This window comes from Sorex fumeus, unplaced genomic scaffold, assembly GCF_029834395.1.
Source record: "Sorex fumeus unplaced genomic scaffold, SorFum_2.1 ptg000036l, whole genome shotgun sequence".
Taxonomy (NCBI): domain Eukaryota; kingdom Metazoa; phylum Chordata; class Mammalia; order Eulipotyphla; family Soricidae; genus Sorex; species Sorex fumeus.
This window is the reverse complement of record NW_026606093.1, coordinates 37107-53020: the sequence shown is the minus strand read 5'-3', so window position 1 is coordinate 53020 and position 15914 is coordinate 37107. Positions and strand designations below refer to the sequence as shown.

At 49.0% G+C, this 15914-nt stretch overlaps 1 pseudogene; it reads right to left on the bottom strand.

Moving 5' to 3' along the window:
* Positions 1-15914, bottom strand: part of LOC130027096 (vacuolar protein sorting-associated protein 33A-like) — a 99841-nt pseudogene that overhangs the window by 69187 nt on the left and 14740 nt on the right.

Genomic DNA, 15914 nt, shown 5'->3' with positions numbered 1-15914 from the left:
ACACAAAGAGCCATGTCCATATGATTTATAAAATTTACATGCATCACCTACCAGACACGAGATAGTTACTTCTTGTTATTACTGACAGCCATGACAGATGTTCTCTCAGGATAACCATACATCAAGATAACCATACATAGCACTGGTTTTGCCTGTTGCGGGGTCACGTAGGTCAAGATGACCATACATAGCACAGGCTGTGCCTGCCGTGGTGTCCGTAGGTCAGGATGACCATACAGGCACTTAGGCCTTGGTCAGTTAAAGGGCCAGCTTCCCACACACACACACGTTAACAACACGTGTCTACCCTGCATGATCTGCTCTGCTGTAACTGGGAGTGGGGTGAACCTTTGCATTATCAGCCCAGTTCTACTCTTCTCAGTGGATTTCACAGGGCCGTTTAGCCCCCAGGGCATTTGCGAGGGCCCAGTGCCAAACTCGCTGATATGACATACACACATTTTTACTCAGTCCCGCCTCATGATTGGCGCCGGGAGCATTGGGGCTGGGCACGGGTTCAGGCTGACTCCCTGGCTTAGCACTGGGGGTCACACCAGGAGAGGCTTGGAGGACCATATGGGGTGCCAGGGAATGAACCCGTGTCGGCCAGGGGCAAGGCAAGTGCCCTACCCACCTTACTATCTCTCTGGCCCTGGTACGCCGTTTTTAGAGGACATTATCAAGCTGATGTGTTTCCCACTTGCATCTTCCCCTTCATTCCGGTACTTATTTTCCCTTTCCCTCCCTTTCTCGCTGAGGCTGAGGGTCACACACTCTAGGTGGTGGTTACCCACTTGGGGGCGGGGGGTCTCACTCGGGCTGCCAGAACTCCAGCCATGCACAATTTTCCCTATTTACAGTGAATAATATGTCATAGGAAAAACATCTGGTTGAATGTGTAAACACACAAAAAATAAAAGGGCCGGTGGTCTATCTCTCCCGCTGCCCGCGTTCGGTGGTCTCAGGCCGTTTCCCAATCCAGGGAGGTGGATGGCGTTGGTCAGGCGAAGGAAGGAAACGGGGACCAGGCTGGTTGGTCTTAGCAGCAGTTTATTACAGGGAAGAGATGTATGTCATGGAGGCCCCAGGATCTCTCAAGCATGTGCTCCTTTGTTCTCTCAGCTTCTGTCCTCAGCCCCATCTTCCCAGGTTCTCTGATGCACATGTCCCCCCAGAGAGCCCTTAAATCTCCCTTATATAGATCACAGTACCTCTAAAGGGCGCAATATAATGATGTCATCAAAAGGAGTTACAGAAAGAACATTGAGGCAGCAAACCATACATTGTTTCTTTATATCCACACTGTTTCTTTACAAGTGCAGGCCAGGAATCCTGGCCTCACCTTTTACAAGCTACAAGCACTTGGATTAGCACAACAAAGACCAGTCCCTAGAGCTTGAAATCTACATCAGCCTGCCTGGAGCCAGGCATCTACATCCCAAAGATCAGGCCTGGCTTACCACCTGGGATCTGCATACCTAAGGCCAGCTAGGTTCCTGTGAGCTAAGGGAAACTGCCTCAATATACTGAAATCATTTACTGAAGGCAGTTTGAAGGGGAGAAAGTTCAGTCTCATCCAAGCTAGTCAGGACACACAGGGAAACTGCTTCTAGGACGTGTTTCTCCTCTCCTTGTCCAACCAACATATAAGCATACATATAATTTTGTATGGACACAGTAAGAAATACTTTGAGCTTATAGAATTGCTCTCCTAGGGCCATCTCGATCTCAGACTGCAGTGCTCAGGCCAGATATCTTTCCTATTCCTAGCAGCAGGGTCCTAGTCTCGTCGTTACTTTTGGATCATGACAGCATTTGCCTATGATCAAACTCTTAACTTATAGTTAAAATCATATTTGCAAACAAAAAACCACCTTTCAGAAAAAGACAACATTTAAAAAAGAAAAACTCCGGGGGGGGGGGGCAGATAGGTAGTTCAGTGCGAAGGTGCTTCCCTGGTATCAAAGAGTCAAATATGGATCCCTGAGAACCCCTAAGAGTAATCCCTGAGCATCACCAGGTGAGGCTCCAAGCAAAAACCAAAGAAAAGCAAACAAATAAATATGTGCTGAAAATAACCAGTAGGAAACAGGCTGGGACGGGCGTGTGGGAGAAACAGAATCTCCCGCACACCCTGCACCCAGCCCTGAGGTCACACTGCAGAACCTCAAGAGTTTGAATGAAAAATGGAGGCAATTGTATTTCTAGAAAATGAGAATGTAAGATTAGAGTCTTCAGGTCTTGCCAAGACTCAATCAAGGGGAAAGGTGGTCACGAAAACAAAATCCCTCACAAATGGCTAACTGGAAAAACGCAGTGACAGACTTGAGTATTTCTGGCTGGAGCAGCCCTGCCTTCCACTCTCGAAGCTTCCTCCCCAGCCACAGTCAAGTCAGGGTGGGACGGGCACAAGGACAAACATCGACCAGCAGCAGAGAAACACCAGAAATAAACACATTTAAGGACAATTGATTTTTGAGAATTCAGTAAGGGCATTAACAATTTTAAGCCAATTTGTTGAAACAGGAGGGTCTCCATAAGCAAGAGGAGCAGCGGCCCGAGAGACAGCACAGGGGAAGGCGCTGGTCTTGCACGCAGCCAACCTGGGTTCTATCCCTGGCAGCACATATGGTCCCCGAGCATGGGCAGGAGTGATCCTTGAGCACAGAACCAGGAGTAAACCTTGAGCACTGCTGGGTGTGGCACAACTCCCGTCTCTCCCCAAAAGGAAGAAACTGGAGGCTTCCAGGAATCACTGAAATGCCAGTGTCAGTGTCACCATCACAAACGAGGCAGAAAGAGCGTCAAGTTCAAAGGGCAAACACTGAACTTACTCAGAAGGCGCCCTCCGACTCCATGGAAAGAAGGTCCCCGTCGAAGGGAATGAGGTCCAGGCTGTACTCCTCCCTGTGGATGAAGGAGCCCAGGACGCCCCGGTCCTTTAGCCGCTGCTCACACAGCAGGCGACGCTGAGGCACAAACAAGATGTGGAAATCTCTTATGAGGCCACATCTGTCTTCACTGCAAGAGAAGGACCGTGCATTAGCCTGAGGCCCCGAGGCGAGGACTGCTCCCCAGGGCCCTCCCTGTGCCTGACACACAGTGGGCTGTAAAGAGACGCTTATAAGCTACCCCCCACCACTGACTCGGCCCAAGATTCTAGTTTTCTTGCTCTCTTGATTTTGATGCTTTTTCTGGAAACCGCTGACCTGTGCTCTGCCAAGGGGCAGTGTTAGTTTCTCTTGGGCCATTAATGGGACATGAAAACTCTCAGGGTTGGGGCTGGAGCAACAGCACAGCGGGTAGGGCGTTTGCCTTGCATGCGGGCCGACCCGGGTTGGATTCCTATGTCCCAGCATCCAATATGGACCCGTGAGCACCACCGGGGGTAATTCCTGAGTACAGAGCCAGGAGTAACCTCTGTGCATTGCCAGGTGTCACCCAAAAAAAAGGAAAAAAAAAAAACCTCTCAGGGTTATTGCAACGGACATCTGTTTCTTGCAGAAAAAAATGTTTCTATTTAATCAAGCGATGTCTCTAGGAAAATAAAAGGTTGCTCCACACCGTGCCCGATTTTGCTCAAATACCCCGTATGCTTTTAAGTCCTTAGGGGCCACGTCGATCAAACGTAATGCAGACTGGGCTGGTGCACTTCCTCCATAGATGCTGCAGCATTAAATTTTAATCAGCTTCTCCTGACTTTGCTTATGAAGTTTGAGCATATGGTATTCAGTACTTGAAAAAGAACCATTAGCTGTTTTTCTTTTTATAAAGAAATTTGGGTCCTTCTAGCACAGCGGGTAGGGCGTTCGCCTTACAAGCGGCCAACATGGCCGACCCGAGTTTGATTCCTCGGCCCCTCTCGGAGAGCCCGGCAAGCTTCCGAGAGTATTCGATATGCCAGACACAGTAACAACAAAGTCTCCAATGGAGACATTACTGGGCCCGCTCGAGCAAATCAACGATCAACGGGAGGGCCTACTGAGACAGGCCGGAGCTTTCTACTGTCCTGAGACAGGGGGTTTATGTGGTTTGCCCTGTCTCCCCAAGCCCCAATACACAAAGTTTCCCATTCTCTATTTATAGTTTTTGGGCCACCCCGGCAGGTGCTCAGGGATAACTCCTGGCTATGCACTCAGAAGTCATTCCCGGAAGACTTGGGGACCGCACTGGGTTCCGAGGATCTATCCTTGGCTGACTGCAGAGTATCCTGCTCCTGACCCCCCATTCTCCTCCGACACACTCTCACATCTGTCCAAAGATCCACTTCCTAAAGCGCTGGCAAGCAAAGGTGTCCTGATGAGCACTCAAACCACTAGAGGAATGATTCCGTATGGACCCAGCATCAGCTCTGAGATACCTAAGCACATTTTCAGCCATTATATCCATCAGTTCTAGCCGGGGTCTGACGAAAAAATTGATATTCTTGACATCGGCTGCTGGCAAGAGGCTTCTTTTGAGTGTGAACATTTTCTCCACCTCATGTTCCTAGGAAAGCACACATACAAATGGTGAACAGAACCCCTAAAACTTACCAGCCGACCCAAACTTGGGCATCACTGCAGGCAGCCAACCTGGGTTGGACTGCTGGCCTCCCACACCGTCCCCAAACACCACCAGGAGTCAATCGTGAGTGCAGAGCCAGGGGTAAGACTGAGCACTGCCAGGGGAGGCCCAAACAAAACAGACCAACAACAAAAACTCAGGTGTTGTAACACTCCCACTCCAAAGCACAGTATACTTTAGTGTTGAGTCGGAGAGTGCAGAGGTTAAGGTACATGCCTGACACATGACTGCCAACTTCGCCCCCTGGCACCACAAGGCTCTCAAGCATTGCCATGTGCAGCCCAAGAGAGGCCACTGGAGTGGCCTGGGATATCCCTGCCACCACAGCACCAAGCATCATCGAACTGCTAAGAATCACCACCAGGAGGTGCCCTGGGGCAGTGCTCAGGAGACCCGGGGCCAGGGAGAAAGTAGAGCGGGGAAGGTGCTTGCTTTGCATTCAGCTGACCCGGGGTTCTATCCCCAGCACCCCATACTGTCCACTGAGCACTGCCAGGAGTGATCCTGAGTGCAAAGCCAGGAGTAAGTCCTGAGCACTGCCTGGCATGAGCCTCCAAATAAAATTCAAAACCACTTTAGTATAAAAATTTAGATTCCCCAAAGTCAGGTGTATAAATTCAGGCTGAAGTAACCAATCCTGTGTCTGAAAAACTTTGAGCCACATTAAGTAACAATCAGAAGACATGCCGATCCGTCGAGAAGAGGGGGGAGCACACCCACCCTTGAAAGGTCCACTGAAGGCTCCTATGCTGCCCAAGCCCCTGAGCTGCCTGTGCCCATGTAGCCGAGCCAATGCGGTGCCCGCAGCTCTCCTTGAGATGGGGGCTTTTTTGCTTTCCTGTCTAATCTTGGGATGTGTGTAGGGGCTCTCTCTGCCTTTGGAGAAGCCCACGGTCTCTCTTGAAATGTTACTCTCTCTCCGCTCGTCCTCTTCCTAAAAGTCACCAAATAAAAGGTTTTTTCCTTCAAATAAATAAACAAAAGGTCCACAGAAGATAAAATATTTACCACTCATACAAGCGTCAGTGATTCTAAAAACCAGACAGCTCTGCACACCAGTTACTCCAGAAGTGGAACATCATATTACTCTTGCTAGAGTCCAGAATGACAGTTGCAAAAAAAAATAACCAAAACACTTTTACCTTTAGAAGTGAGCACTGTGCAAGCAAGCTATTTGGTCCTGTGAGATGCTCATCCCAAACTACTGCCTGCGGGAGGGAGAAGCATCCCGTCCTTTGAGTAAAAGGAATTTCAGTAACGGCCAGCAACAAACAACAGCCATTTGGACAAACAAACTCTGGACAAACAAAGCTTGCAGTTAGCAACAGCTGACACACTCATATTCCTGGCCTGAAGAAAAACAGCATCAGGGCAAGGGGCGCGACTGGCCTCGGAAGCAATCACTGTCCTCCACAAAGAGTGTGTCTGCAGGGTCCTGGGGTCAGACTGGGGTCATGGACCCCGCGAGTGAACTGCCAAGGAGACCCTGGAGGAGCAGGTAGCTGGAAAAGTGGCTCCAGGGTCGCAGGCCGCTACACCCTGCACGCGGGACAGCGGGAAGGGCCTGGACGCGGGGCTGCGCTCGGCCTGCCAGAGGGACTCGAGTCGCCCCGTTTCCCTCCCAGGGCCGGGCCGCAGGGCGGGGAGCGCAACGCCCCCTCTCTCGGGCTGCACTGGGGGACGCCCCCGGCTCCAGAGGCTGCTGCCAGCCCCGGCCCTCCCCTCGCTGCCCGCGCACTCGCCCGGGAAACGCGCAGGGAGTCCAGGGTCTCCCGCGCGCGGAGGACAGGTGCGATCTCGGCGCCGCCCAGCCCCGCCGCCACGTGATGCGCGGGTCACGTGAACATCCTGACGTCACGCCTCCTCCGGAAGCCGGAAGCAGCCGGGGACCCCGTGCCTCTTCGGGGTCTGGCGTTCCGCCTCTTGGTTCCGCCCAGCCCCCCCCCAGTCCTAGGGGTGGGCGTGGTTCAGGCCTATGTGGGCGTGGTTCAGAGAGATGGGCGTGGCTCGGCCCGTGTGGGCGTGGCCCGGCGGAGATGGGCGTGGCTTGGGTCCACGTGGGTGGGGCCGGGACTCGACCTCATTTCTCAGCTTCTCCGGCTCTGCGTCCTTCTCCCTGAGCAAAGCATTGGTAATACTGATGGATTTCTGCAGGGAAGCTTTCTCTTCATCGGAGTCTCTTATGAACTCGGATTCTCGAAAAGACCAAAGAGTTCAAAATGCCAGAAATCAAGCCAGAGAGAGGCCAGTGCACTACTGCCCTAGAACCGAGGCTCAACGACTCCCAGGACTGTTGCAGGGGGAGGGGCCGAGGCTTTGATGCTTGCAGAAGTTTAGTGAAATTTTACTGACTGTGAGGGAGAAAAAGTTTGACTATGTGTACATGCCAGAACCTGCGTATCATTCTGTCCATTTGAATTTAAAGAAACAAGTTAATAACTTTGGGAGATGGAGAACAGAAAGAGAAAAAAAAGGACTTGTTGCACCCACACCCCCCCCCCAAATAATTCTTTTAAACAGCTAATCCCAGGTTGAAGTGCAATATCTTGAATAAATTATTACCAAGCTATGACAACAATTAAAACACACACATGCAAAGCAATTATATGAATGTCATGCAGAGCGGCTTTATGCTGGGAGTATCCATTGATTCTCAGTCATTTCAGTAACTTTCAGCAAGTTTGGAGATTTTGTTTTTGAAACCTTTCTGAGCCAGAACAGGGGCAAAGATTGTTCCGACTAATCCAACAGAGAATGATTTTCATCCAGACTCTGGAGAGGACCAAAGTGAGTTGCTTTAAACAAAACGGCAATTCGCAAAAGGCCAGAACAGAAAGATGAACATGGGTTTCCGGTAGAGGATGAGAGCTCAGGACATACAGAGTGGGTGGCCTCACACCCTCGGCCAGACTCTCCTCCGGACTGGCTTGCAGAGCAGGAGGAGGAGGACCTGGCCTGGGGAGAGAGTGCGGCAAGACAGAGAAGGAGCAAAGACACAATAGATACAACCCAACGGGTGCGTGTATGGCTGTGTGTGTGTGTGTGTGTGAGAGAGAGAGAGAGAGAGCATTTACACCACAAAAGGACGTGTGTGGGGGAGCACAGGGCGGGGACGGATGGCCAGTCAAAACTGGGCAATGCCACAGCTTGGAAAGGACATGAGAGGGGACAGAAGTGTGGCTCCTGGGATGCATATTTCTAGAGAGACAGAAGTGTGTGTGAAATGGGGGATCTCATTAAAGTCCGGGGTCCAGGACAGCTGTGGATGTTCATGTCCTACTCACTGGTTCAAATCTGTGTGCCTTGGGGACGGAGGGAATGTGCAGCCCTGGGAGAAGTGGGGAGGGCCAATGGGAACTCCCTCCATCCACCTTGCGGCACTGGGTCATGCATGTTTAGATCACATGCACTGGGCCATAGCACCAGTGATGCGGGCAGGTGACACAGTGAAGGAGGCGTAACTTACAGCAACAAGCCGAGTCTCCCTGGTGCCCGGGTGAGTGGGTGAACGAGGAGCATATTCCGAGGGTCGGATCCCTCCAAAAATTGACAGGAGGAATCGAAGACTGAGGCCCATGTTAGAAATGGCAGAATGTATGTCTGGTTAGTGAGATCCAAGATATCCGCACACACATTACAGAATTCTCATGGGGTTACGGCAAACGGAAATTCTCACAGAGATGAAAAGAGAAGTGTGTATTTATCTCAGTGTGTGGCTCACACTTACACTCCAGATCATTAAGTAGTAAGAAAAGAATCTGAGACTAACAGAGATCTCTTGTATTCAACTCCAAGGGCTGGACGTACACCAGAAAGGGTGGTGCAGTTAAGCTATTACATGAGTAACTCCTCGCTAGGAAACAGGATCTTGTTTAGGTGGAAATAAGAGGGTTTTAGAGGAAAGGCAATCTCTGATGCAACCCTGTGGGTCAGGAATCTTGACTTTCCTATGGCATGTGTTTGAGGGATGGGCTGGGGTCTACACTTCACAGACAGGAGAACTGGGTTGGTCCCTACCACTGCATGGTCTCTGGAGGTGGGAATGACAGCAGAGCACTGCATCTCCAAAGCAAAGCAAAGCAAACTTATTTGGTAACTGATCCCACCATAAGATTATTTTAAGAGTTCCTTGCTCTAAATCTAACACACACTTAGAAAATCTGATTTTGAATGTTTATTCAAAGTGAAGGGGTTTAAGGAAGATGAGCAGATTCTGATTTTTTGGGGGGAAGGGGGTTATACCGGGAGATCTCAGGGGTTCCTCCTAGTTCTGCACTCAGGAATTACTCCTGGCAGTGCTCAGGGGGACCATATGTGATGCCGAGGCTCAAACCCAGTTGGCCGTGTGCAAGGCAACTGCTCTCCACACTGGAATGTCGCTCCAGTCCCAGATCCCCATTCTTTGGTCAGGACTATCCAACTTGCCTGAGCCATGAGCTCTGAGGCAGGAGGAGAGGGAAGCTTCCTTGGCATGTTCCTGACACAAGCCTGGAACATTGCACAATCTCCCGGCTGGCTGTCTATGACAGGGCATGTGTGGCGACCCCTACATGGACACGGCCAAACAGACCCCGGCAGCTGCTCCTGCTGACCAGTCCTCACGGCTAATTCCCTTTGTCTCCTCTCAGCTCTGACTTCTACCGTGCAAGCCACAAGTGGCTAGAGGACATCGGGCCTCTTTACCGATGCCCGGGTCACAAATACATGGGCCCCTTTAAAGCCACACGCTTTAGAGTTGGTGTCCTGAGCAACAGCAGAGGGAGGAGAGCCGGAAGGGAGGTCTCCGGGGCCAGAAACCTTTCCCAAGGGATCACACTATCCAGATTCTTTCCTTACAACTTACATAAGAAATAAATCGCAGTCATGATGCAAATACCTTAAAGTGTTACTGGGGAACCTTTCAAAATGCAAATAACAAGAACCAAATATTAGAAACAGGAAGAGAAATGCAAATACAGCCAGGAGAACTAAATTGGCACTGAAGTTCTTTGCTGTGGCTTGATCTTAAAGGGTGAGTGCTCATGTGTGTGTGTGAATGTGTGTTGTGTATGTTGTCGAGAGTATTTTGCGAAACAAATGCAAGACACAGAGGGACGAAGGCAGCCAAAAATATATATATACAACGACTTGGTTTACTAAAAAATATATATGAAATTTATTTATTATAACGTGGATAGACTTTCTTTAGTCTTACCATCAAAGACACACAAAGAGAGCAAAGGAAGCAGGAGTGGGAGGGAAAGGAGAGGGTGAGGTGAGCACGGCAGCGAGCGAGCGCGGAGACAGCCAGACATCAGCACCCACAGTGAGCTCAGGACCGTGGAGACTGCCTCCCGGCCCCGCAGAGTTCCTGACCAAAGGCCGCGCCTGACATTCTGGTTCTGGTATCTGTCCTTGGCCTTCAGGGAAGTGGGGGACGCAGAACAGGACCACCCCCCCCCCCCACCCCGTCTGCTCTGGCTTTAGCAGTGGTCTGAGCAGGGGAGGACTGGCCCTGTCTTCCGCAGCTGGACCTGTTTTGAACCTTTCAAAAACCTAACTTGGAGACAAGCTCCCGAGAGAAACGCTGACTTTCACAAAGTGCAGAGACACGCCTTTGGCACACATCGCGTGCAGCTAAGCTGGAGATAACAACAGTCTGGGGAAAACCCGCAGCAAACCCAGGGGCTGGGTGAGTGGAGCTGACTTCCTCGCTCAGAGGCAGCCTCCGTGTGGGAGCCCAGGATGGAGAGAGCCTCCGCCATCAGCACTGCACGACACCAAGGCCCTTGGGGGCAGGCAGCGGTTTCTGCATGAACCCAGGGAATCTTGACCTAGACCCTTCCCAGGCTTTCAACCTGAGAGCAGAGCAAATTCCTTTAGCACTTTATCTACCATCACACTCAGACCTACATCTGGATCCTTTACAATCTCTACCTGGCGATTAAGATCCTGAGATTAGCTACAATAGAGTCGTCTTCAGATTTCTAAATTGGACACAACTTGCCGTGATTAACGAGAAGAAACAGTTCAATATTTGAGACCACGTTTTACATTTTTTTACTCGCACACACAAAGAAAATAAAGTCGTCATTTGTTCCTTAGATTCACTGAAAGTTTTTTTTCTTCGGGGTGGATGGGTGCACACCTGGCCATGCTCAGGATTTACCCTGGCTCTGGGCTCACGGTACCACATGGGGTGCCAGGGATTGAACCCAGTTCAGCTTTGTACAAGACAAGATCATACCAGTTCTAGGACTTCCCTGGCCCCTGAAAGAGTGACTTTCCATGGATGGCTGCATAAACATTCCTGGGACATCGGGGTGTGGGTGGGGGGCGGGGAGCAGAGGCGATGAGACAGCAGAGGGAAATGGACAAGTGGTTAAATTGGTCATTTATTTTTTAAAATTTATGTATCTATTTTTGCCGGGGGTCACGCCCGGCAACGCACAGGGGTTACTCCTGGCTTTGCTCTAAGGAATTACTCCTGGTGCTGCTCAGGAGACCATATGGGATGCTGGGAATCGAACCCGGGTCAGCCGCGTGCAAGGCAAACGCCCTACCCCGCTGTGCTACCGCTCCAGTACTAAGTTGCATGCCAAGACGAGTGTCTTAAAAAACAAAACCAAAATGGAACAAAAAACTGCTTCGCCTTCTGACCGACAGTTGCCTCCTCAAGCCAGGGCACCAGTCATGATTCTGGGGGGATGTGCGCTGTGGGGAGCGCAGGGGAGGACGGGACTCTGGTGTCTGTGTGCCCCCAACTTGGGAGCTGTCTCCTGCAAATAGCACCAGGGATGAACCGACCATTTGGGACCAGCACTGGGGGGCTGGGAGGATGAGCAGAGGGAAGGAGCTGAGATAGGCGGCAACCATGGACGTGCAACAGACCCCGACAATCGCCACTCAACAGTACAGAGGAGGGGGTCTCCCCGCAACCAGAACTCACAGTGGGGTGGGGTGGCGGGTGCGCTGTGTCACAGGGAATTATAGCACAGTAGATTTCATGGGAAACACATTTCCCTTCCTTGTGTCCTCCATCTTCAGCAGCCTGGCAGTGGGCTGGCCTTGGGGATACTCATGGCTCCTTGCTGGGGGCTGGGTGGAGGGAGGGAACTCTGCCTCCTGCAAAGCCTGTGCTCCCTGCGGCCCCAGACTTCAGAGCAAAGCTCAGATATGCTTAGACCCATCTGCCTCTTTCTTTTCTTTTGTTTTGGGGCCACACCTGGTGATGTGAGGGGCTTACTCCTGGCGTTGTGCTCAAGGATCACTCCTGGCTGGGGGAGGATCCACCTGGGATGCCGGGGATGGACCCTGGGTTGGCCTCAAACAAGGCAAGTTCCCTGCCCGCTGTGCTATCCTGCAGCTCCCCTATTTGTCCTTTTCATTCTGACTTTCGTTTGCATTTCTGCAGCAAGTTCAAATTCTGGGTTTATCTGCTCCACCTCAGTTCAAGATGTTTTCCATCCTGTGGAACTATGTCTTTTTCTCCTGGTACTCTGGTTGAAGTTTTTGTTCTCCTGAGTCGTAACAGTAAATGCAGAAAATGAATCTGTAACAAGATAGTTCTTTTTGTTTGGTGGCACATTTGGCGGTGTTCGGGGCTTACTCCTGGCTCTGTGCTCAGAGAGCACTCCTGGCGGTGCTCAGGGGACCATATGGAGTGCGGGAATCACACCTGAGTCAGACAAAAAGCAAGGCAAGAGCCTTCCCGCTGTGATATCACTCCAGCCCCATAGAGTGATAAAAGTGAAAAAAAAAAAAACAACAACAACGTTTTTACATGCAAGGGAATATGTAGTTTTTAATGAAAATAACACTAGCACGTTATTCATTTTTTTATTTTATTTTATTTTTTGCTTTTTGGGTCACACCCGGCGAAGCTCAGGGGTTACGCCTGGCTCTGCACTTAGGAATTACTCCTGCTGGTGCATGGGGGACCATATGGGATGCTGGGGATTAAATATGCAAACGCCCAGGCTGTTGTACGTTGTAGTATCATTCCAGCCCCTAGCATGTCATTTAAAAAAAAAGAAAGAAAAATTTGTGTACAGAAAAAGTGGTTATTTTCTTCCCCTTCCAGATCTGGTCACTACAGAATTTTTGGTCGTCACTTTTCTGGTTGGTCGTACGGTCTTCTTACTGAAGTAATAAGACTGCAGATTCTACTGCTGCCACTGGGTTCAAAAGTCTGTATTGCTAAATAATATTTGATTTATAAATTTTTTTTTGCTTCTGTTTATGGGTCCTACCTAGTTGTGCTCAGGGCTTACTCCTGCCAGAGCTTAGGAACCACATGGGACACCAGGGATTGAGCCCAGGTCAGTCTCAGGCAAGGCTGGGTCCTCCCCGCAGTGCCATGGGTTCTGCCCCAGGATTAGACTTTTATTCCCATCTGAGGCATCCTTTGTGCTGACTCTCCTCTCCTCTGCTCTTCCAGTACAATTGCCCAAAGGCTTTGCTTGGCAGTGTTTTAGCGCAGGGGCTGTTTCAAGAGCAGATGAATTTGTAGATTGCAGACATCAAACCACGTGGGGCGGTGGGCGGGGTTATCGGTACTTCCACCCCCACGGTCCATGTTCCCTGACCCCAAGGTGCCAGGAACAAACTCAGGAATTTCTCACACTTCCCCCATTGCTGCAAACAGAGGCTCTTTTCCAATAAATAAAGCCCATTTGTGTCAAACACATGCCCTGGGGCCCCATGGCAAAGCCAATGGGGTGAAGGGGTGAAGGGTGTTTCTGCAGCTCAGGGTCCTGGGGAGGGGGAGGGGCACTTTAAAGAGGCGTGAATCTGAGGGTTAGTTTGTTCTTTTTCTTGAGGGCCACTCCAGGTGATGCACCAGGCTTACTCCTCCTTATTACTCCACAATTTTGGACTGGTACTTTTATTTCTTGTTTGGATTGGTTTGTGGATTATACCTGGTGTTCAGGGGCTACCACCAGCTTGATGCTCTGGGAATCACTCCCAGGAGTTCTTGAGGGGAACGTGGGGTGCTGGGAATCGTATCCGGTCTCCCACATGCAAAATATGTGCTCCAGACCTTTGGGCTATTGTCCTGGCCCTAGACTTATTTAAAAAGATCATCCCATTGCAGGAAAAATATTTAATGCTAGAGAGCCTGTCTGTTTTTGCACTTCTGTACTAACTTTTCGTGCTAACTCATTTCATTGTGAAGCTTCTGGAAATGATGTTGGAGACAATAGAAGTAATTGTTATTTTGATGGAAATACTTAGAAAGCTGTAATTTATTTCAATTTCTCTTTCAAAAAAAAGTATAATCCTCAGCCTTGCAAGCAACTGCAAAGAAACTACCATTTTTCTCCAAATTGCTGCCTCAGACTTTTTCCTTATCATTTTCTCTTCGTATTTTACAGCCAGGATTTTCAGTCTCACTATTCACTAAAGTGCGACCTTTATAAGCACCCCCTCATAGTCGAACAGCATACAGCACTCCCATTTTCCACCTAAATTCCCAATGACTGTGGTTGTATAAAGAAGCTGGGCTAGATATACTCAAAGGCAAACTAATGAATTTGTGCCATTTCGGACAAAGCAGATGGAACTTAAGGTGATTATGCTAAACTAAATACATAAGAAGGTCAAAGACAATTAAGGAATAGTTTCACAAATAGGTAGAATAGAAGTAACTAAAGCCAATGAACTGGCAGAAGAATACAACAAGTTCCTGGACTTGGTGAAAATTACAGTGGGCAATAAGATGAGGTTTGATTCTAAACAGCAAAAGCAACCAGTGCTGGCATGGATGTAGGGAAAAAGGGACGCTCTTTCACTGTTGGTGGGAATGCCGACTGCTCCAGCCTTTCTGGAAAACAATACAAACATTCCTTCAAAAACTAGAAATTGAGCTTCCGTATGACTCCACAATACCACTTCTGGGAATATATCCCGAGGGTGCAAAAAAGCACAGTAGTAATGACATCTGCACCTATACATTCATTGTAGCACTGTTCACAATAGCCAAAATCTGGAAACAACCTGAATGCCCGAGAACAGACGACTGGTTAAAGAAACTTTGGTACATCTACACAATGGAATACTATGCAGCTGTTAGGAGAAGATGAAGTCATGAAATCTGCTTACAAGTGGATAGACATGGAGAGTATCATGCTAAGTGAAATGAGTCAGAAAGAATGGTATCGACATAGAAGGACTGCACTCATTTATGGAGTATAAAACAAGATAACATGAGACTGACACTCAAGGACAGTAGACACAAGGGCCAGGAAGATTGCTCCACAGTTGGAAGCCTGCCTCATGGTGGGGAAGACGGAGGGGGAAGGCAGCTGGAATAGAGAAGGAATCACTAAGAAAATGATGGTTAGAGGGATTGGTTGGGATGGGAGATGTGTGCTGAAAGTAGATAAAAGACCAAACATGATAACCTGTCAGAATTTGTATTGCAAACCATAATGCCCCAAAGTAGAGAGAGAGTATGGGGAAACGGTCTGCCATGGAGGCAGGGGGAGGGTGGGAAAGGGGGGATGTACTGGGGCGATTGGTGGTGGGGAATGTGCACTGGTGGAGGGTTGGGTGTTTGATCATTTTATGATTGTAACGCAAACATGAAAGCTTGTAACTCTATCTCATGGCTATTTGATAAAATAATTGAAAAACTATGAAGTTTGGCTGGCCATTCTGGACTGGCCCTGATCCTGCGTGCTCCACCAAGTACTCCCAGGGGTGCAATGGATTAATTTTTTTCTTTTTTCTGAAAGGGGACGACAGGTCAAATTAGTATAGAAACCCTTGTTATAATATACCTTTATTAATATAGGAACCTTTGTTAAATTAGTATAGAAACCTTGTTAGTATGAAAACCTTTGTTTAACCATTCCAAAGCCTGCTGGGCAAAGAGTGGGCATAAGACCCAAGAGAGGCCAATCTTAGCTTATTGATTGAAATCTGAATCTTCAAAGGATGATGGAGGACTCCGCACAGAGAGCAGCTAAAATGCAGCCTCTCTAATATTCAGGCCTTGGAGAAACCTTTGTTGAGTTCTTAGTTCCTCAATCCTTGGATCTGTGTTGTCCTTTCCAAAATCTGATTAAAAGCCTTCCTTTGGAAAAAAAATCTTCCTTTGTTTCCATTCCATTTGCAATATTCATTTCTGCTGCAATTGGCCAAGATGAATAATTTCTGTTGTTTATGTTATAATTATGCTGAATGGACAGAACTCCTAAAATCAAATCACACAGTAACTTTATATTTGTTTAATATCTCATTATTTCTCTCTCTCTTTAAAGTTATTTATTGACTCATCGTGAGAGCAGTTACAAAGCTTTTGGGTTTAAGTCTCGGTCATACAATGATGAAACACCCATCCCTTCACCAGTGCACATTTACCA